This window comes from Miscanthus floridulus, chromosome 14 (genome assembly GCF_019320115.1).
Source record: "Miscanthus floridulus cultivar M001 chromosome 14, ASM1932011v1, whole genome shotgun sequence".
Lineage (NCBI taxonomy): Eukaryota > Viridiplantae > Streptophyta > Magnoliopsida > Poales > Poaceae > Miscanthus > Miscanthus floridulus.
In genome coordinates, this window is record NC_089593.1 from 43,972,061 (window position 1) to 43,994,594 (window position 22,534).

Genomic DNA, 22,534 nt, shown 5'->3' on the forward strand with positions numbered 1-22,534 from the left:
TCAATAGTTGGGACGACCAGACACGTATGATCAGGACGTGATCAACGTCCAGTCAGTAGCAGAAAAGTGGGATTTCGTCCCAACGGCTACTTTCTCAGTGGGGCTTATAAATAGACTCCCCAACCGGCCATTTGATGTGTGTGGAGCTGAGGAAACATATCAAGGGTGTTGATATGCCATTTTAGTGATCTCCACTTGCATAGTGCTTAGTGTTTTATCAAGTGATTAGCGTAGGTGCTTTGCGAAGTGCTTAGGTTGATTAGACCACTGCTTATGTGCTTGCCCTAGGTTTAGGCCTAGTGTTTAGTGAGGTTTGCATACCTCTTACCACTCGGTGCTTGCACACACCATTATTGTATATTAGAGGGGCTTGTAGTCTTGCGAGATCACACCAACCACGTTTGTGGTGTGGCTGCCACCATGTACCGGAGGGAACATGGCTCGCAGCGTTTTGGCCAAAAGCTTGATAGTGAAGATGGCGGGAAGCATCCGAGAGAGGCTTGCTAGAATGCACGTCAGAGACCCACTTGTGCGTGGGGAAGGCCTGAGGCTATCCACGGAGTTACACGACCGGGAGCTTGGCCGTTGTGAGGGATTCCTTGTGAGGGGCTCCAACGAACACTAGGGGAAAGCTTGTGCGCTTCTCGATACCTCAGTGAAAATACCAGAGTCGTCAACAGGAGTTTGCATATCTCTACCTTGCTCTTTAGCTTGCACATTTACATTGATTACTTTACTACTTTTGCGGTAGAGATAGCAACACACTAGCAAAACTATAGTTGCACATCTAGATAGTTTATCTTTTGCATAGGTTTTGCTAGGGATAGAAAAAGAGGCCATAGTTTAGAGTTAGAATTTTAAGTTGCCTAGTTCACCCCCCCCCCCCTCTTAGGCATCATGGTCCCCTACGCACCCCACCTCGCCATCCTCCATCCACGTTGCCCCTCCTCCACCGTCTGTCACCGAGCAGTCGCTACCGCTGGAGCTGTGTCGCTGGTGCCATGTGGCTAGGCTATTTTGGCCAGCCTCAGGACGAGCCAAGTAGCCCTGCAGGTGTGCTCAGGCCCTTGGGTGCTCCCTGCCACTACTGGCCCCTGCTGGCCAAGGCCAGCCGACCCCGAGCCGTCCTCGCCGCCATCCCCTCTACTCTGCTCGTGAAGAGGAAGACGAGGGGCCTCGCGCTCAAATAGGAAGAAATGGAAGGGCCTAATTGTGAACTCTAGACTCAATTGAATAGTACCTATAAGGACCTTTTCGCTGGAATTCATTTTCGTGGAAGTTCAGGGGCCTCGTTGCAAATGTGTTTTCCTTTATTGCATTTATTTGGCTGAAACTTTGAAACAACATAATAAATCATAGAAAAACATAAAATAGCAAATGAAGACTTTTTGGAATCCTTGAGAGCAGATATATGCAGTGGAGTCATAATATGACACGTGTTAGTAGAAGGTTTTTGTTGTTTTTATTTATCTATGTTAATTAGGGTTTTCTAGGGATAAATTCATATCTAAAGTTTTTGTGCTCCAATTGCTATTAAATTTTTATGGTATGCTACTATTGCTATGTGTGTGCCGTGGTAAAAATTTCATGTCCATTGGAGGCAGTATGATTGAGTTATTGATTTAACTTGTTTATTGTTTGATAAATGGTTTTAACTAAGTTATTATTTTTATGTAGGTGTAAGATGGAAAATGTGGTTCCACTACCTTTGTATGATGTTGTGCTACCATAATAACATATAATATGGCCATATGTTTGCAGAAAGTGGTGTGTTTTAGATTTATCTTGCTCTCACATGTTTTCTTGCAATAGCAATTTGTCTTTTTTGTAATAATTAATCAATAAAACCTGAGCATATGAAATTTGTGTAGTAGCCATGTTTTGATGACATCTGCGACTCATAAAATTCTCATCCCCAAACTATTTGTTCTCATATATCACTAAAATTATATATATGTTTATTGGAAAAAAGGATTAATAAAAAGCATAATTGTAGATAAAGCTTGTAATTGTATTTGGTGATGCTTTGAATGATTGGGGTTCAATAAAGTGTTGCTAAGTATGTTATTGGTGGTTGAAGTTCTTGAATGGCTCATGTGTGCATGCTCTTTGTTAGCAAAACAAGTGAAACATCAAATTGTTACATTCTAAAATGGCTCCATGTGCATTTTCTATTGTGATGATAACTTCGTGGATCAAATAATGTTTTTTGTAAATATGGTGAATACAAAAGTTGTAGATAATTTCCTTATGTTGCTTTTCCTAAAATTTCATGATTTTAGGCCTGATGGTTTAGGAGTTATAGATGTCTTTGATAAAATTTGTTGAACTTGAAAGAACTATGCGGTGATGAGTTCATCTGAACAAGTCTCGCCTTGATCTAACATAGAACAGAGGAGCCAAAGCTGTTGAGTTTTACTATGAACGCAAGAAAGTCCAACCACTGCGTATTTGATCTTATAGGGTAGTAGAGTGTCGTAGCAATTAGTCTACCCCTCGACTGTCGTGACTGCTTGGATTGGAGTGAAATAAGTATAGAAAAGACCTATCACAACCGCACCAGACATTCAAGTCTCAAATGTGTCACGGTGGTCAAAAGCTCTTTTTCTCGATTCACTTATTATGTCCAGCTTTCCTACCTCACTCGCTTCATTCTTATATTTTAATGCGCTTGCAAGAAAGTCCAAATGCAGCACATTTGATCTCGTCGGACACTATATAGTACAGAGCTATGAGTAAAACTATTGCATACGGAGTGCACTCTGTCACAACATTCGTATCAGTAGTAGTAGTAGTCATGAGTGGCTTTCCTCTTTCGTCGATTGACACTAACCAAAATCATGCTTACAGATGGCAACTAGTTACCATACCATGGATGTGTACTCTACAACAAATGATCACAACTTTTCCCATGACCATGTCCCTCTAGTATATTCGATGAAATGACGTTTACCTATTTCTTGTAAAACGTTTGCTCGCCTGATAGTTCGAGCAGCATAAATTTGAATGGGTCGGACATGTAACTAGTTTCAATTTTATTTGTTTCATTTAGGGATTCAACGAATGTATTCGTATCAAATAGGTTTCCCTGTATAACATGAGATGTGTCTGGCCCGGTCAGATTTACGATGCTCAAACTTTCTTGTGTGTGTTGTTAAATTTGAATAGCTATGTGGCTCCTCCGTTAGGCATTACATCGATGCGAGACTTGATCAGATGAATTTCGTTATGCATGTTTACCATACTATAGATGAGAAAGAGTACCGGAAAGAAACTTGTAGGCAAAACCAACCAACAGGGGCTAGAAACCAGCTACCAATTGACCAAAGGACCTGATCTACACCATGGTCAATAGTTTAACCCACCTAATACAAAGTTCAACAAAAGTAAACATAGACATGCAAATCAGACTTCACAAATCAAAACCTCTATACATTTGAACGCGTCTGACATAAAATGCAAGGAAAGATACATAAGGAAGAGTAACAACATAAGGAAAGAGTAACAACATGTACTCCATCTATACTCCAACATAAGGAAGATATATCAAATGCATCGTGAGATACATCAAATGGAACTTTATTTACTCCTCTACTCATCATCGGTATCACTGTCCTTGTCCTCATCCTCGTCGTTGGTATCAACATCATCATCATCCTCCTCTATAGCCATCAGACCCTTTTGCTAGTCAGCGATGATGTAGTTGGCCACCTGCTTAGCATCGGCATGAACCAGGTTGCGCTAGTGCTTCTCGATGTTGTGGATGGTGTTGATTCCCTACATCGCGACGCTAGTGTCGAAGCCATCTATTCGGCTATGGTAGCAAGCGAGGATGTACTCCGTGTTGTCCACATAATTCTTGTTCAGGTAGGCTTGCAGTTCTTCTAGGACATCGGCGAGTTGGTGAAAAATGAAGACGTAACTGCTCATGTTTTCCTCCCAAGGCGGGTTGAGGGTTCCCACCCTGATGTTCTGTAGCACATGCCTGGTCTTCAAGAAAGCCTTACTCATGATGCCAATGGCCTAATCGTCTCTATCTCCAAAGGGATCCACTAGAGCTTCGTCTTGATTCACCATGGGCATAGTGTCATCCTCCTTCACCATGGGCACGGTGTCATCCTCCTTCACCACGGGCATGGCATCAAACCCCTCATGTGCGTGGTTCATAGAATGCTCACCCTTCACCATGGCGGTGGCTAAGAGTGAAGTAGGTTTGGAGAAGGCAACCACACATTCCTGGCGATTTTAGATCTATAGTGGGGATGGGAGGGCTCGGGGAAGGAAGGAAAACAAGTAGAGTTGCGAAAGAGATCGCGGCGGTTAATATATCACTACTATAGCCATTGGTGTTTTTTGGTGGAACAAAGAGGAGCCATTGGTGTTGAAATGCACTACACACGCAAGAAAGTCCGATCTGTGTCATTTGAACGCGTTTGACACACTACACAGACATTAGCTTACATTACAAACAAGTTAAAGTTGCTGCAAAATAATGAGAACATCCATCCAAGAGGAAATTAACATGTCCATAGTCAATCAAATTACATTGATCCATTTAAACATGTCATGACAGAGAGATACATCAAATGTAGCTTTATTTACTACTTTGCTAATGACTCCAACTCCGAGAACAAGGGAACATAGGGAAGATAGTAAGGTATGCCGATGATTTCTGGCAAGAGGTCACGTCTACCATATGGAATGGAATGTGTAGGGATGACATGAACTTTTCTGTTGTCCATGTTATATGTGATGATGGCTCTTTCCACCCCAACCCCAACAAAGAAAACCAAATCCCATTCTGGGTGAACTATAACCGTTGTGTAGCATGACTCAAAATCAAAGTAACCCATTTGTTTCTTAGTCTTTCCAAACAACTTACGCAGGCTGATAGTATGCTTCAATGTCTATTTATTATTAGTACCATAGTCTTCAAGGATCCAAATCGAAAGCTTGGACATATTGCGACCACCAATAGTACATTGACACAAGTGACCCTGAGCTTGATGGATGGAGCATGAAAAACCACACGGCCAGTTAGGAATTTTCCTCCATATCCACAGCAAGTATATGATGGTAACCCTCACAGAACCCAATATAGTGCAGACAACAGTTAAGAAACACAGTTGCTGATTTTGACAATGTCCACTCAGCCTCCTCGCCCCATTTAAATTCCTTAAAGATCCTTGCTGTAGTTTTAGATGAGTAGATATCCACACCCATGCACTAACCATCCTCCTCCATATATTTAAACACATGGAAGTGCGAGGAGGCTGTCGGATCGAACCACAATCGATCATCACCAATAGAATGGATTCTAGGTTACAGTACCTTCAACTCATGGGTTGTTGGATTATAGACGACATAGCAGTATCCTTCAGTCCCAAGCCACTAGCATAGGATGAGGCCGTTGCAGCAATCTGAGACAGCTACATTGTTCATGGTGAAGGGCAAGAAGGGTAAGGAGGGTAAACATTGGTGATGCTGGTGAAGTTTCTTTGGCCATAGATTCCATCGAAGAAGAAGCTAGCCATAGTCTGGGGCATCAACTTATGGTTGTCCGAGATGAGGCGTCTTTAGGAGCGACAGAAAAATTTGCAGCAGAACAAGGAGCGGGCAGGGAGGCGGTGGACGATCTCAACAAAGACATCATCCATGAGGTTGCCCAGTGCGTTCCTCTTGTTGGGGGCCTCCTCCATTTTGTCATGCGCATGCAGTAAGATGAGAGCTTGCTCAGTAATGAGATCACTAAAAAGGAAAATAATCCAACAAAGATCCATCAGTGAAATCCACAACTCATACCAAAGTGCAGCTTTAACAACCATTAACAATTTTCATAGTACGACCTCATCTAAATTTAGAGTAGCACCACATAGATATATATAAGTCAAACTAGAGTAGTAGTTATTGGAGTTATAACCATTACAATTCTAGCTAAATCAAGTCTAACCATCACACTTACAATCAGTAAATGAGCTCAGAGCTTCTTCCATAGGAGATAGACAAAGATTAAGAGGACTACAATTACAATAGTTTTGAAGGATGACGAGGGTGGAGAAGCTATTGGGTTTTGAAGATAGAAGTCATCATCATGAGCTAAGGTTGGATTTGAGTTGGTCCTTGACTTGAAGGTAGCAATTCCTTCTTCATAGAAGTTGTACTTTTTATAACAAGCACCATGAAACCTATGAACTTGTCTATGGTAGTCAGGCCAGTTGTAGTAAACTCCTGGCTCATGGCCATCAAACACAACATAGCAGGGATGACTCATCTCAAATCTGCACAACCCGAATAGGCTGCATCAGTTTTCACAAGTAGAATATCAGTGAACAAGTCATAGTGATCATCATTGGCATTAGTAGAAACATGTGCAGCTTAGACATTAATTAGTGGCCTCAGTCATGTGAATGATGGACACAAAGCACTGATTTGCTTTTGATGCCTTCATCTTGTTTGGAACCAAATGGATAACTTGGTTGTGAACAAGGAGAAGACACATAAAGCAAACATATGAGATGCATCCTAATACATCCAATAGCCATGTAGACATCATTGGCATAGAAATGTGGCCTCAGATATGTTATAAGTTCAAAATACCATAAGGACTCACTGGTGGCACTAGAGCATACGAAACTGAAATGCAGAATCAAGCAAGCACTGGACAAAAAAAATAGTTTAAGGCAAAAGCGAAGGGTCTGTTTGTTTGCCTAGATAGATCTACAAGTGACACGCACTGGCAGAAAACCAACTAGTGCCACCTCCTAGTTCTTTTCATCATCATTGGCCTAACTAGATCTAAAACGCTACAATGTTTTTTTGTATACATCATGTTCAAGCAAGGACCGAAATAGTGAAGCAAACAGGAAAAGGCAAGAAAGGAGACCTACGGATCGAATCTGTCGCCTTTGCCATGGCACACGACGGACATGGATGCCAATGTCACCATGCTCCATCAGGAAGACCTACCACCTAGCCTCCAAAAGGATTCCTAAGCCACCATAGCACACTGGGGATCCCCCATTGCCGCCGCCGTCGCCGCAAGTCCAACGGGTACAGATTTGTTTCCACTTGCAGGAGATAGGGATATATCCAGTATATAAGTCAACTTGTCCACACAGATAACATATACTACTCCAAACACATGTAAACATAACCAGGCATCTAGCGCAATGGTGAAGACAGTCTATTCCTTGCTCTAGGTCCTGGGTTTGACTCCCAGGTCTCATGGTTTTTTTGAGTTTGAATTTATTAAACCCCGGCGGCAACAAGTGACATGCAAGCCATTGGGTCCCACAAGTTAGATGGAGATAGAGAAAGGTCCCATAGGTACACGTGACACATAAGCCATTGGGTCCCAAAAGTCAAATGGTCCCACAGGTACACGTGACACGCAAACTATCGGGTCCCATAGGTCGGATGGAGATGGAGAAAGGTGTCGTTGGGTCCCACAAGTCAGATGGAGAAGGGTCCACAAGCACAAGTGACACGCAAGCCATCGGGTCCCATAGGTCGGATGGAGAAAGGGTCCCACAGGTACACGTCGCATGGAGAAAGGATCGAGTGGAGACTTCTATAATGAATTGCAAGAGTCGCGGATGAGTAACTATAGGTTCCAAAGGTACACATTGGATGGAGAAGGTACTGTGTGGAGATCTATGATGAAGCGTCATCGTTACATATCAAATATTGTTCATCATAGATTAGTAATTAATTCAATGACGAAGCCCTGTTCGTCACAGTTCTAAATAAGGTCATCACAGACAAGTAGGAACAGTCACACGAGTGATCTATGATGAAATGTTGTGCTGTTCTATGACATTTTTTTGTGATGATACCCGATTTCATCATAGATAGGGGGGTTTGAGGTTCATCATGGTGATCTATGACGAAACCAAAATTTTTGTCATAAAAAGCGATTTTTATGACGGTTTTGGATTCATCATTAAAATTTTCATCATAGAAGTGGATATTCCTAGTAGTGAACACCATTGATCATCATGTCGGTCCTAATCATCTCCTCATCCATGCTACCAAGCTTCTTATAAAGCGAATATGGCATTAAATTCACAATTGATTCACTATCCACCAACATGTTATGAACTAGTGTGCCATTGATGTGGCCCTTCACATGTAGTGGCTTGAGATGATTCATGGAATCTTCTAGTTTCTCAAAGATGACACTTTGTGTAGCAAAATTAAATCAGTCGTCCTTGCATCATCTCCAAGAAAATCACCATCGGCAGATGTAAGGAAAATGGACCCTAGGCCCATCTACTTTGGATTTTGGTGTTTGATGACCAACACAACCAAATTGGACTAATGAATTTGCAAGTGTTTGTTTTGTAGTCCAACAGGGTGCAAGACATGACTTGGACAAAGGTGACATGATGATCCGATGATCAACACCTTAAGAAAGACCTTAGGAGCACAAGAAAAGACCCAAGATATCAAGCAAAGTCCAAGCATGAAGATAGGAACCAAGCCGTACGCAAGATCATGAAGAAACGAGCTCGCAGAAGCGACCAGACGCTAGACCGGACGCTGGAAGCGCGACCGAACGCTGGACCGGTGGCTCGACAGACAGGCGACCGGACGCGAGGACCGGACGCTGGTGGCAACCGACCGGACGTAGAAACGCAGCGTCCGATTGAGTACAGAGAGGTTCCAGGCGCGCGAAACTGCAACCGGACGCATCCGGTGGTAGGCGACCGGACACTGGCAGCATCTGATCGGTGGTTCGCGGCTACAACAGTCGGGACGACCGGACGCGTTCGGTCAGGACGATTCAGCGTCCGGTCAGTAGCTGTTTCGTGGGAATTCGACCCCAACAGCTATTTTCTCAGTGGGGCTTATAAATACAACCCCCAACCGGCCATTTGAGTGGTGTGGAGCTGAGGAAACATACCAAGGGTGTTGATGCACCATTTTAGTGATCTCCACATACATAGTGCTTAGTGTTTTATTAGATGATTAGCATAAGTGCTTTGTGAAGTGCTTAGGTTGATTAGACCACCGCTCACGCGCTTGCTCTAGGTGTTTGCCTAGTGTTTAGTGAGGTTTGCATACCTCTTGCCACCCCGTGCTTGCGAGCACAAGTGTTGTACATCGGAGGGGCTTGAAGTCTTGCGAGATCACACCAACCGCGTTTGTGGTGTGGCCGCCACCGTGTACCAGAGGGAACAAGGCCCGTGGTGTTTTGGCCAGAAGCTTGATAGTGAAGACGGCAGGGAGCATCCAGGAGAGGCTTGCCGAGAGGCACATCGGAGACCCACTTGCGCGTGGGGAAGGCCCAAGGCTATCCATGGAGTTACCCGACCGGGAGCTTGGCCCTTGTGAGGGATTCCTTGCGAGGGGCTCCAACGAGGACTAGGGGAAAGCTTGCGCGCTTCTCGATACCTCGGTAAAAATACCAGAGTCATCGATGGGAGTTTGCATATCTATACCTTGCTCTTTAAGCTTCCGCATTTACATTGATCATATTATCATCATTTGCGGTAGAGATAGCAACACACTAGCAAAACCATAGTTGCACATCTAGATAGATTATCTTTTGCATAGGTTTTGCTAAAGGTTGAAAAAGAGGCCATAGTTTAGAGTTAGATTTTTTAAGTTGCCTAATTCACCCCCCCCCCCCTCTTAGGCATCACGGTCCCTTCAATTGGTATCAGAGCCGGTTGGCTCATATTTGGACCTTTGGCTTAACCGTCGTTGAGCCGACGCTATTGTAGAGTGGTTGGGATGGATACCGCTAGGCCTCCACAATTTGATGGGACTAACTTCCTCTACTATAAGGGTAGAATGGCTTGCCACCTTGAGGCGGTTGATTTAGGTGTATGGAGAGTCACTCGTGATGGGATGAAACCCATTAAGAATCCCGAAAAGCCCACAAAGAGTGACGAAAAAGAAATGCATTTTAATGCTAGAGCTAAGAATTGCTTGTTTGAATCTTTTAGCATGGATGTTTTTAACCAAGTGTTTACTTTAAATACCGCTCATGAAATTTGGTTAAAACTCCAAGAGCTCCATGACGGCACAAGTAATGTCCGTGAGCAAAAACATTGTCTAGCTAAGCAAAATTATGATTCCTTTGCTATGAATGATGATGAGCTTGTTCGTGATATGTATTCTCGATTGAATCTAATTATCAATGAGCTCCATTCTATAGGATTATTAAAGCTAGATGATGCGGACATCGTGAGGAAGATCATCTCCGTGCTACCACAAAAGAAATATGCAAGCATCATCACCATTCTTCACAACATGGAGAACTTGAGCAACATGACCCCAGGCATTGTCATTGGCAAACTAGTGGCATTTGAAATGTCACGTAAGATGGGTCAAGAAGAAGCATCTTCATCAAGCAAAGGCAAAGCTCTCGCTTGTAGCGAGAAGAAAAAGATGAAGGGCAAAAAAGTTGAGTCAAGCTCAAGCTCAAGCTCCTCAAGTGAAGAAGAAGAAGATGAGGATGATGATGATGACGAACAAGAATCAAGTGATGATGATCAATCTTCCTCCACCTCCGATCTTGATGAAGAATCAATCAAACTTATCAAAAAGGTGGAGAAGATGATCGTAAGGCTCAATGTCAAGGGTGTGCCCATCCAAATTCAAGACCTCGTTTTCACTAATCAAAGAAACGAGCAAAGAAAGAGGGGATGCTATGGATGCGGCGAGTTGGGGCACTTTGTGGAAGTTTGTCCAAACAAGCCCACACCCAAGACAAAGAAGAAGGCGTGCAAGAACAAAGCCCTCACAATAATAAGGTCATGGGATGATTCTTCAAGTGAAGAAGAAAACCATCACAAGAGGCAAGGCCACAAGCACTCATCATTAAGCTCTTCTCGTGTGTGCCTTATGGCATGAGATAACGAAAGCTCATCCTCTAGTGAGAGTGATAGTGATGATGACTTGCCTTCTTACAATACAATTGTGCAACAGAATCTTAAATATGCTAAAGTTTGCACTAGTCAATAAAAGAAGCTCAAAACTTTAAAAGAAGAGCTAGGTAGTTCACAAGAAGCATACAAGAATTTGCTTGAACAATATGAAAACTTTGCAAATCTCAATATTGAACTATCTACTAAAATTGAGCAACTTGAGGCTAGTGCAACAACAAATGCATGCACAATTAATGATAAGCAACTTGAAAAGAAAAATGAAAAATTAAAAGAAAAGTTAGCTAGCTCACAAAATGATTATCAAAGTTTGCTTGCTAAAATGGAAATCATGTGCAAACATTGTGATGAGCTAACAAATAAAGTTGCTAATCTTGAGGCCGTCAAAAATACCCACATCAAGGCATCTAAAAGAAATGACATAATTAAAAAGGATGCATCTACCTCTTGCAATGATTTATGTTTAGACTCACCTTTGTGCAACCAAGCTTGTGTTGAGAAAGTGATTGTAGATATATGCACACAAGAGGTTGCAAAAGAGAATGAGCAACTCAAGCAAGAAGTAGCTCACCTCACCAAGGACTTGACTCAAGTGAAAGGCAAGGCGAAGCAAACCCAACTTCATCAAGATAACACCGTCAAGGGAGTGAAGAAGCTTGATGAAGGACAAACCATGGTTTGTTACGTGTGCCACAAGGAAGGTCACAAGTCCTATGAGTGCAAGGTGAAGAATGGGGGAGGAGCAAAGAAGAAGGAGAAAAAGCAAACAAGCAAGCTCTCCAACACCTACACCAACAAGGTGGACAAAAAGGCCTCCACACCTTATCTCTTGAAGAAGAAGAAAAATGACAAGGTGGTGGCCATCAAGGTGAACAAGCAAGCCAACAATGGGGTCAAACGCTTTTGGGTGCCAAAGGAAATCATTTCAAACATGAAGAGCACCAAGAAGGTTTGGATCCCGAAAGGGAAGTGAGAAGTCCATCGGACTACGGGGAATTTGGAGACTTGGCAAAGTATGGGTGCATTTCATGGGGTGCATCATAATGGACAAAATCATTGCCAAGTAGGTTAGTGAATACAATGGACCCAAATTCCCCTTCCCATGTTAGGTAACTACATGTCATTACTTTCAATTAGCATTTATTTCAATTGGTATTGTCATTCAATTGGTATACTCTTAAAGCATCTAGTTATCTTTTATGCCTAATGTTTGCATTTACATGCTTAAATATTTTGTCATGCATACAATAGGTATATCATATGGTAGGCTGGCTCGGTTTCATTATCAACCCTTGGAGCAAACCTACATGGTTTAAAATTGTTTAGGAGCATGGCACATAGCTTGTTGTACAATTAATTATCTAATATGTGCCAAAGTCTAAATTCTAGATAATCTCTCCCAAATATCATCTTTCAAGTGGTATTTTGATACTTAAATCCATGTGCACAAATTTTTTCAAGTACTCAACACTTGTGTGCACAAATTTAGGGGGAGCTTAATCTACAACTTGGTTGCTTTGATACTAACACTTTTTCAAATGGTATCTATTTTTCAAACATATGTGTAGTAGTCTCATTATAAGGAAATTGGAGTCCCCGGAGTTAAGCATCATTCTTTAATTGGCATCATCATGTTGATTTCATTTCAGATTTATATGCTTTCTCCATGCATTATATAGATTAAACTCTCTTGTGCAATAAATTGCTGATTATGCATATGCTTTGCTTTCTACCATATGTATGCATATATTTAGGGGGAGCTTAGTCTATATAATGTGAGAGTCAAATTTTGTGATCCATTTCACTCTATACACAAAGGATCATGAAATTTGACCCTCCCTTGAGCTACTAATGTCTTCCTTTTCGGTGTTTGATGCCAAAGGGGGAGAATTTGAAGGACCAAAGGCAAGCATCAAGTTGATGTCTACAAGTAGTAATGGTCCAAGAAAGGGAGGAAAGTGGATTATGGATTAAACTAAGTAATGGTAAAATTTGTAGGAATCCATAATGACACATAGGGACTTTTGTAAGGGCAAGACGGTCTTCGTTTGGTATCTAAATAGGATTTTCTAGCATCATATAACCTTGCCCTTTGCATTGCATCCTAGCAAGTAGGGACTTTTTAAATTTCAAAATCTCTATCATTTGCTTGCTTTGGTCGTGTTGTCATCAATCACCAAAAAGGGGGAGATTGTAAGGAAAATGGACCCTAGGCCCATCTACTTTGGATTTTGGTGTTTGATGACCAACACAACCAAATTGGACTAAGGAATTTGCAAGTGTTTGTTTTGTAGTCCAACAGGGTGCAAGACATAACTTGGATGAAGGCGACGTGATGATCCGATGATCAACACCTTAAGAAAGACCTTAGGAGCACAAGAAAAGACCCAAGATATCAAGCAAAGTCCAAGCATGAAGATAGGAACCAAGCCGTACGTAAGATTGTGAAGAAACGAGCTCGCAGAAGCGACCGGATGCTAGAAGCGTGACCAGACGCTGGACCGGTGGCTCGGCAGACAGGCGACCGGATGCGAGGACCGGACACTGGCGGCAACCGACCGGACGCAGAAACGCAGCATCCGATCGAGTACAGAGAGGTTCCAGGCGCGCGAAACTGCGACCGGACGCGTCCGGTGGCAGGCGACCGGACGCTGGCAGCATCCGATCGGTGGTTCGCGGCTACAATGGTCGGGATGACCAGACGCGTCCGGTCAGGACGATTCAGCGTCCGGTCAGTAGCTGTTTCGCGGGAATTCGACCCCAACGGCTACTTTCTCAGTGGGGCTTATAAATACAACCCCAACCGGCCATTTGAGTGGTGTGGAGCTGAGAAAACATACCAAGGGTGTTGATGCACCATTTTAGTGATCTCCACATACATAGTGCTTAGTGTTTTATTAGGTGATTAGCATAAGTGCTTTGCAAAGTGCTTAGGTTGATTAGACCACCGCTCATGCGCTTGCCCTAGGTGTTTGCCTAGTGTTTAGTGAGGTTTGCATACCTCTTGCCACCCCGTGCTTGCGAGCACAAGTGTTGTACATCGGAGGGGCTTGAAGTCTTGCGAGATCACACCAACCGCGTTTGTGGTGTGGCCGCCACCGTGTACCGGAGGGAACAAGGCCCGCGGCGTTTTGGCCGGAAGCTTGATAGTGAAGACGGCGGAGAGCATCCGGGAGAGGCTTGTCGAGAGGCACATCGGAGACCCACTTGCGTGTGGGGAAGGCCCGAGGCTATCCACGGAGTTACCCGACCGGGAGCTTGGCCCTTGTGAGGGATTCCTTGCGAGGGGCTCCAACGAGGACTAGGGGGAAGCTTGCGCGCTTCTCGATACCTCAGTAAAAATACCGGAGTCGTCGACGGGAGTTTGCATATCTCTACCTTGCTCTTTAAGCTTCCTCATTTACATTGATCATATTATCATCATTTGCGGTAGAGATAGCAACACACTAGCAAAACCATAGTTGCACATCTAGATAGATTATCTCTTGCATAGGTTTTGCTAAAGGTTGAAAAAGAGGCCATAGTTTAGAGTTAGATTTTTTAAGTTGCCTAATTCACCGCCCCCCCCCCCCCCTCTTAGGCGTCACGGTCCCTTCAGCAGAGAAATATACAACATTAATATCCACACGCTCTGGAGATGGTTCATAATCCACCAATTCTTCATCTTGACCCCCTAGAGATCCTTGGACTTTGCAGCAATAGTTGGAGCAATAAAATCAAGAGCCAAATCACTGGAAGATGTATCGGCTTGCATAGGAGGTAGAGGAACCGGCCTAGCCGGTTCTAAACCAGCTTGGCTGGTTTTGGGTCTAAAACTAGCAGCAAAACCAACTTGGTTGGTTTCAGAACTGGCCTAGCCAATTGGACTGGGAAGCTATGCTGTAGAACTAGCCTGGCCAGTTTGCCTAGTCCTGGCCGCCACCGCTATGTCTTGCGATGCTTTTCTTGCTGGTGGAGGAAAAATTGATGTGTGGAATTGACATTGTCTTCCTTCAACTTCTCCATCCTTTCTTTCTTTTGCTTGTGATGTCGAGCGTGTTGCAATTTCTGCCTCTTGGTTTTTGATAATCTCGACGGGCACCACTTGGGTTGGCAATATTTGGAGTCCCTCTTACTACTCTTGGCTTCTTGATCATTTGTAGCAGTACCCATGGGGACTTCCTTCATCACCTCTGTAGTTGGCTCCTCAATCATGATCTGCTCATTAATTTCAATAATGGGCACTCTAGCAGAGCCGATTGTAAAGGAAGTAGGAGGATCAATTCTTTGTGTAGGAACAGAAGGCATCTTCTTCTTCTTAGGGACATATACTTGCTTGATTTGTGCCTTCCCTTTGACATGAGCCTGAATCTCATGAGCCGGCAATACCTTCGGTGGTTGTGGAAGTTGTTTCTCATGACTTGAGCTCAATCGACCGAAGTTCAATCGGCTACATACCGAAGGATGTGAAGGACTAGCAGCAATTCCTTAGATTTGTTGTATCATAGGCGCCATTGGTGGATATGGCACCCACACACCATAGGGACCCACATAGGAAGAGTAGGAGGTTGCACTGAAGGACCCCAACGAGACACATGAGGAGCTTTTCTCTACTAATCAGGAGCTGAAGCTAATCACAATTTGCTTTGACTCGTCTTTCTTGGGTAGTGACCGCTCTCTTTTTTAAGGGCCGATTCAAAGAATCAGCCTTTTCTTCTTAAATTTATCCATGAGTTTATCAAAAGTACAGCGAGATTTCACCACCTGCATTTTTTGGCACATTGGATTTCCATGTGCCAATCTCCAGATATTGGGGCTTGTATGTGCGCAAATGCCCCCCGGAACCACCTGAGCCTGTAGAACCAGCCTGGCCAGTTTCCAAACTGGCCAGGCCAGTTTGGGGAGCCTCCAGCACCGCTCCGCAGCCTTTTGCTTGCTCTTGATGATTGTTTCTTGTTGATTTTTTCTGAGAAGATGGCCCAATGGTTATTGTAAGCTTGTTCTTGCCCATCTCATCTTTCTCAAGAGCAACTTGACAGTGATGATACTTCTTCTCATCTCTTCTTGGCTCACCAATCACCATGTTCTTCCCGGCGGTTGATTTTGCTTGCTCTAGCCGATCCAAGACAGCTAGGTTGTTGCATTCAAGCACATTCACCGGAAAAGGATCTTTATCAACCTGCATCTCACCCAAACTCAATCGTCTGATCTACCAACAAAAAACATTACAATCATTAGTGGTGTGAGATCTATAATCATGCCATTTACACCAAGCTCTTCTTTTTAATTATTCGGGTGATGGTAGAGCATGAGATAATTTAATATATCTATTTCTAAGAAATTCATCAAAAATTCTATCACACTTAGCTAGATCAAAGGTAAACTTCATGGCATCCGTCCGATTCTTCTGAATTGGCTTAAGAGATGGCATGGTGACATTTTTTGAAGTAGGAGGCCATGCAAATTCAGCAACATAACTATTGACGGTCACTAACACCTGTTTTGACCATCAACATTCCACCCAAAAGCATGATAAAGTGAGGTAAAACATCATCATATGTATTGAATTTTATTTATAATTCAGCTAGTTCCACTTGTACTTGTAGAATTATTTGTATGCAGCAATTATAGCAAAATTTGTGCAACATGGTGAAAAATAGACAAAGGAGGCAAGTGGACGTGGCAGGGGGCCTTGGGCCCACTTGGCCATGCTGGCTGGCCCCACAAGGGCATCGCCCGGTGTCCCACCTGCCCCTGCAATGTTACTGATCCATGGGAGAGGTCCTCTAAGGCTTCTCCACCACTGATCTCAAGTCGGTTCAACATTAAAGGCTCAAATGAAGCATCACGCGGATCGCTGACGTGTCATGGCAACATAACCAACGTGACAAACATCTACAACCATCCACACCCATCATGAAATGTGGGCCAAGCTTTTAGAAGAAGGAGGAGGCCCCACCTATCATAGGGTGGTCGGCCAGCACCACTCCCACCACCCGGCGCCCCTTAGTGGCTCCACCGCCATTTGCATGCCTCCATGCAAAGAAGCACATGCTCAATCATCCTCCACCCTTGATTATATGATGGTTTGATCCAATGGAGGAGATGGAGAGCATGTGGATTGATGACATGGCAATGGAGTAGCCCCTACTCCACCTAGCACTATAAATAGGACCCTCACCCTCACTTGTAACACACACCTACACTACACAAGAGTTGTAGCTCTCTCTCTACTCTCTCAAGATGTAGCTCTCCTAGTAGTAGTTAGTCTTGGTGAGAGCTCTGGAGCAGTCTTCAGGAGTCTAGTATAGCTTTGTCTTTCTTTTGTAAGTACTTCATTTATTTCATTATGTTACTTTCTATGTGAGTATTATTTCAAGTCTTTTACTTTAAGTATTAGTCTTGTTCTCTAGTTATACTTTGGTTATGCTTATAATTCCTATGATAAGTGGGCTCTCAGTAGCATGGGTTTTTCATCACTAGTTGATGCTTTAGTCTTAACGTGAGGCTAGGGTAGTATCAAATAATGTAAGCATGGTGCTTATACTATTGGGTACCTTGCAACAAGGCTAGGTCTCCGGATAGATTGGGGTAGTTGGTAGGTGGTGACAGCCCTGTCCATCCTATGTATTCCCCCACGATAGATCTAGTTGTTAAATCATAGGGCAAAGGTGCTTTGTGCCCAATCAACCCTCTGGGTGAGTTTGGGGCGAGTACGTCTGAAATGTTATTCTATCCTACCTTGTATTATCTTAGTTTATCTGTATAGCCACAGTCACTAGCTAGAGTAGTGCTTGAATAGAATTAACTTTGGATTCTTGTGTTCTCTTTATTATTGTCCGTCTACTTAGTTATGTTTCCAATTTACCTTTCCATGATTGGATCCTTATGTGTCACCCCATTTGATTGTATATCACTTACCCCCACTTTAGTCTAGTCGGTATACTAGTTAGTAGATACGTGATGGTTAACTATCACCATCTTTAACCATTACTTCCCTGTGGTAAAATATAAATAACGATACCCTAAAATACTCCTAGGTGAAATGCTACAATGATATTATGTGCGCTTGCGGAATTATCTACTTGAGCATAAGAAATATCAACAAACATTTCTAGCACCGTTGCCGGGGACACAAACCTGGTAGCGATGTTAAGAAATGTCAACAATAACAATCACCACAATCATCATTCGAAGCATCTGAATGATATTTTATAACATATGTATTAGGACGATGTTGTTTATGATGCTCCTAGCCTCTTTACTTCGGCTCTCAATGGCCAAAGCACGCTGCATAACTTGGTTTACAGTAAAGAAATTAAAACCATCAAGCTTCTCTTAAAAATAAGAGTGCAAACCATTATAAGCCAAGTCAGCCAAATCTTTCTTAGCAATAAAAACATTGAAGCATCGGTTTTTGGTGTCTCTAAACCTTCTAAAGTAATCAACAATGGACTCATCACGTTGTTGCTTAACCGATATCAAGTGAGAAAGCTTAAGCTCATTAGAACCATAGAAGAAGTGCTCATGAAATTTCTTCTCCAAATCAAGCCATGAATTAATTGAGCCAGGAGCTAATGAGGCAAACCAAGAAAAAGTTGTTCCAGTTAAAGATAAAGGAAACATGTGAACTGCTAAAGCTTCACTAGAACTTGCTTCTCCTAATTGATCCAAATATTGGCTCTTGCTCTCTAGTGCTCCTACTATCTTCTCCACTAAACTTGATAAAGTTAGGCAATCGAAAATTAGTAGGAGAAGGAGCCCAATCAAAACGAGAGGGGTAGGGCTTTTGATAAACCGTTGTATGACCCCTAATATCAACACCGAGTTATCTTTTATCTTTCTAATAATAGAAACTTCATGTTCTGCGAGAACATGTTTTACTTCTAGCAAATGAGTTCTACCATGTTGATGATTGGCATGTCTGACTTGAAAAGTCGGTCTAGCCGATGAACCAACATTAGTATGGCCGATGTCATGAACCGACCTCTCACGGCTTTGTTTGTTTTGCTAGGAATTAAATCGTTGATTAAAAATATAAGGAGGCACAGGATTTGGCTCAACAGTGCCCTCAGGAGGAATACCAGGGCCGTAGGCAATAGTGATAAAAGGATCTTTAAAACCGGCTAATTCACTCATATTATCATCAACCCAATCATTAATTTTAGTCGTTTGAGGAACACTAGTAATAGGGGCAGTATATATAGGATGACTAATCATAGCAGTAGTGCCCACAAAAGCCGAAGAGCCAATTTGTCCTTTAGAAGCATTCATTGGCATGCCATAAAGATAATCTATGGGCTTAGAAGCTGATGGTGCTGGTAAAGAATAACTAGGAATGACAATTTTAGATTCAATCGGTTTCTTAAGACTAGCATTATGCTCAATAGTATTCATCCGATTGATAGTTTTAGCTTCCCGTGCCTCTAGTTGTTCTTCCATCCACTTGAATTGCTCTGAAGTAAATAGACCAGCGGGGGGTTCACTTACAAGTGGAGGTACCTTAGTTGATGTGGTAGATGTTCCGTCGAAGGTATGAGTGAGGATCCTGTTGGGACCCCCCCCCCCCCCCCCCCCCCCCATTTTTATTCTCTATAATACAATGAAACGTAGCTCTCCTGTGTTTTAAAAAAAATACTTGTACATTGATTTGCTTGTCTTGCTCAGCCACCTTACTTGAACAGGTCTTGAACGAGCATCCTGCCATTGCAGCCACTACATTGGCAGCATTCTTGGCCTCCACATCTTTGCGAAGATCCTCTGGAAGTTGATCCAAAGTAGTAGGACGGATGATGTTATCCTCACCGGACGACTTGGTGATTTCACCATCCTTGGGCTTATCTTCTGCCATATGGGCTTCTTGATCGACAAAAAGTGTGTTGACGTTAGATTGTGATCTAAGCTACACACCAGCAAGGGCTAGCTCGACCTAGGTTGCACACGACTTGAAACACGTAGCAAACAACTCCAAGAACGACTAAACCGGTCTAGAGAACAGTTAAGCCGATCTAGAGCTCGTCCAATGCCGCAAAAGCTCGGGAACGCCTCCCAGGAGGACCCGTCAGGGAGGAGTATGCCTAGGGTTGTTCTAGGACCAGCAAGACCACCTAGAATGCCGATAAATCTCTTGGAGAGATGCAACGAATAGCAAGAGGGTTGGAAAAGGGTAAAGCTAGGTAATAGATGTATTTTTTTTACGATTGAGTGTTGAATCCTTCAATCGACCATGATCATCTCGTATATATATAGAAGAGGTGTCATATTCTAATAGGAAACATCTTCAGATTGTGATCTTCAAGTTTCCTATGCGAAAACACGTCCAAAAATCAATTTGGAAAGTGTTTGGTTCAGACTTGCACATGTAAACTGGCCTAGCCGGTTCCCGAACCAGCCTATCCGGTTTTTGCGGGGCTGCGTAGCCCTACAGCCAGGCAAACTGGCCTAGCCGATTCTGGAACCGGCCTGGCTGGTTCTACTGTAGCCAAACCGGCCTAGCCGGTCTGCTATGCGTCCGGGGCAGAACGACTTCTAAAAATCACAATTAATTCGTCCGAACTTCAAACGGGGCGAACCATATATGTTTTTCGATCAGCTCGATGAGAGGAATGCAATGGTCCAGTAAAATCTTGCATTTGAAGAACTTGTCCAACCCGGCCTGGCTGGTTTAGGAACTGGCCTGGCCGGTTCTGGCTGGGCCAGCACTCGCGAATCGTTGTTTCTTCGTCCGGGCTCCGAATAAGATGATTCAAATATATTTTCTAACCATCTTGATGATAGAAACATGATAGTGGAGTCTATTATAAACTTTAACCACTTTTGGTTGTCAACAATAAGTCAAGTATCATTTTCTTCTTGTTCATGCAAAGCAAGCCATTATTGAGACCAATCCAAAATTATCAACTCATGTCTCATTTACCATTTGCCAAATATGGTCGCTTTCATATGATGCTATAATGTCCCACAACATAGAAGCTATTTCATCAATTTTGTTTGCACTGATGTCTTTTACATGAACTAGATTGTTCCCATAATCTTTCAATACAATAATACAGTTTTGGCCTTCATTTGGATACTTTGTGGAATACCATCAAGCTTGCCTTCTTGTTGAAGCTTTGGTACACATCTTGTTATGCAATCTTCATGTGTATGTAATATACTCAATTTTTTGTTAACTTGTTAGACCTTTAATTGCGCCGTCATTCAATCCACCAAAACCCACTAAAAGACTAGATGCACTTTCAAAAACCTTGTTTGACTTGTAACATGGTCAAAAACTGAGTCAATATACTACTATCCAGAACATCGTTAAAATAGCAACATCCACACTCAAAAAATCATAACTCTTAAAATATAGAGCCTAAAATCATGAAATTTCATGAGCAAAAGGATACAAAAATATCTATGACTTTTTGTATTCAAGTGTTTGGCTAATTAACCTTTAACTTAGAGAAAAGACACGACATAACGGGACTGCTCAATCTGAAAATTCAGAATTGTGTGCAGCGATCATCCAACCTAACGGTGACTTAGATCTTCAGTTATCTAGACTTAAACATGACAAAAACCATGGATCAGCACGAGAAAAGGTTGGGGATACTCACCTAGGGTTTCCTCACGGATGAACAACAAGAAAAACAGAGGGGAAACGAGATCTAGCACCACTAGTTGATCATCTCCAGATAGCCGTTCCATTTTGCATCTCCTTTTGTTAATCATAAGATTTTTTTCTCCCTTCACTATTTTTGCCCAACTTCTTGATCCGACCTCTAAATAGCGTGTATGAGTAGTCAAACGAAATATGCGTCCCACGAATTCTACGGTCTTTAGTTATCAATCCGAACAACGTGTAAAGTACTAGTTTTTCCCGATATGCTATTTAACCCTTTGCGCTCCCAACAAGCAAAACGTATTTGCTACAAAATTCATTCCATTAAACCACATCAAGAATCAATTTAGAGTATGAAACCACACCTTTTCTACATAAACACAAAAGGCTATGGTCAAATTTCTAGCCATCCATCCTGCGTCTGTACGATGCTATCCGTTCATCAAGTCTATTCGCTCTGTATGAATATGTAACATAGATCATTCTTTCGCTTAATCTTGTGTTCATTCTTGTCTCTCCATTTACATTGTGAACGCATGGATTCAAACAAGGACAATATGTGCCAGGTTACTATGTTCAGAAAATCGTAGAAATTTTAGCACAAAACCAAATAGCACTAAAATTGAGGGTTAAAATTATACAAACCCAAGAATTGAGGAGACAAATATAAACCTATTCCTCAAATAAAACTCATTTTGTATTTACTCCATTTTAAATTATAAGACATTTTAACTTTTCTAGAAACACTATTTTAACTATGTATCTAGACAGTAAGTACATAACAAAAGCTATATTATACCTAGAAAAGTCAAAACATCATATAATTTATAATACAAAGCAAAGGAGATATTCTCCCTGGTTTTGGGCCCTTTCTCAATTATTAGTTCACTTGACATTCAATATTAAATGACAGTTTGTTATATTCTGCCACTCAACCCTGAAACGATTTGAGCACGGAGACGATATAATTCCACAAAACCCTTGCCCACGTATGACCAAACTTGTTACTACTAATGGGACTTTGATACCATCTTATTACGCAACCAAAACATGC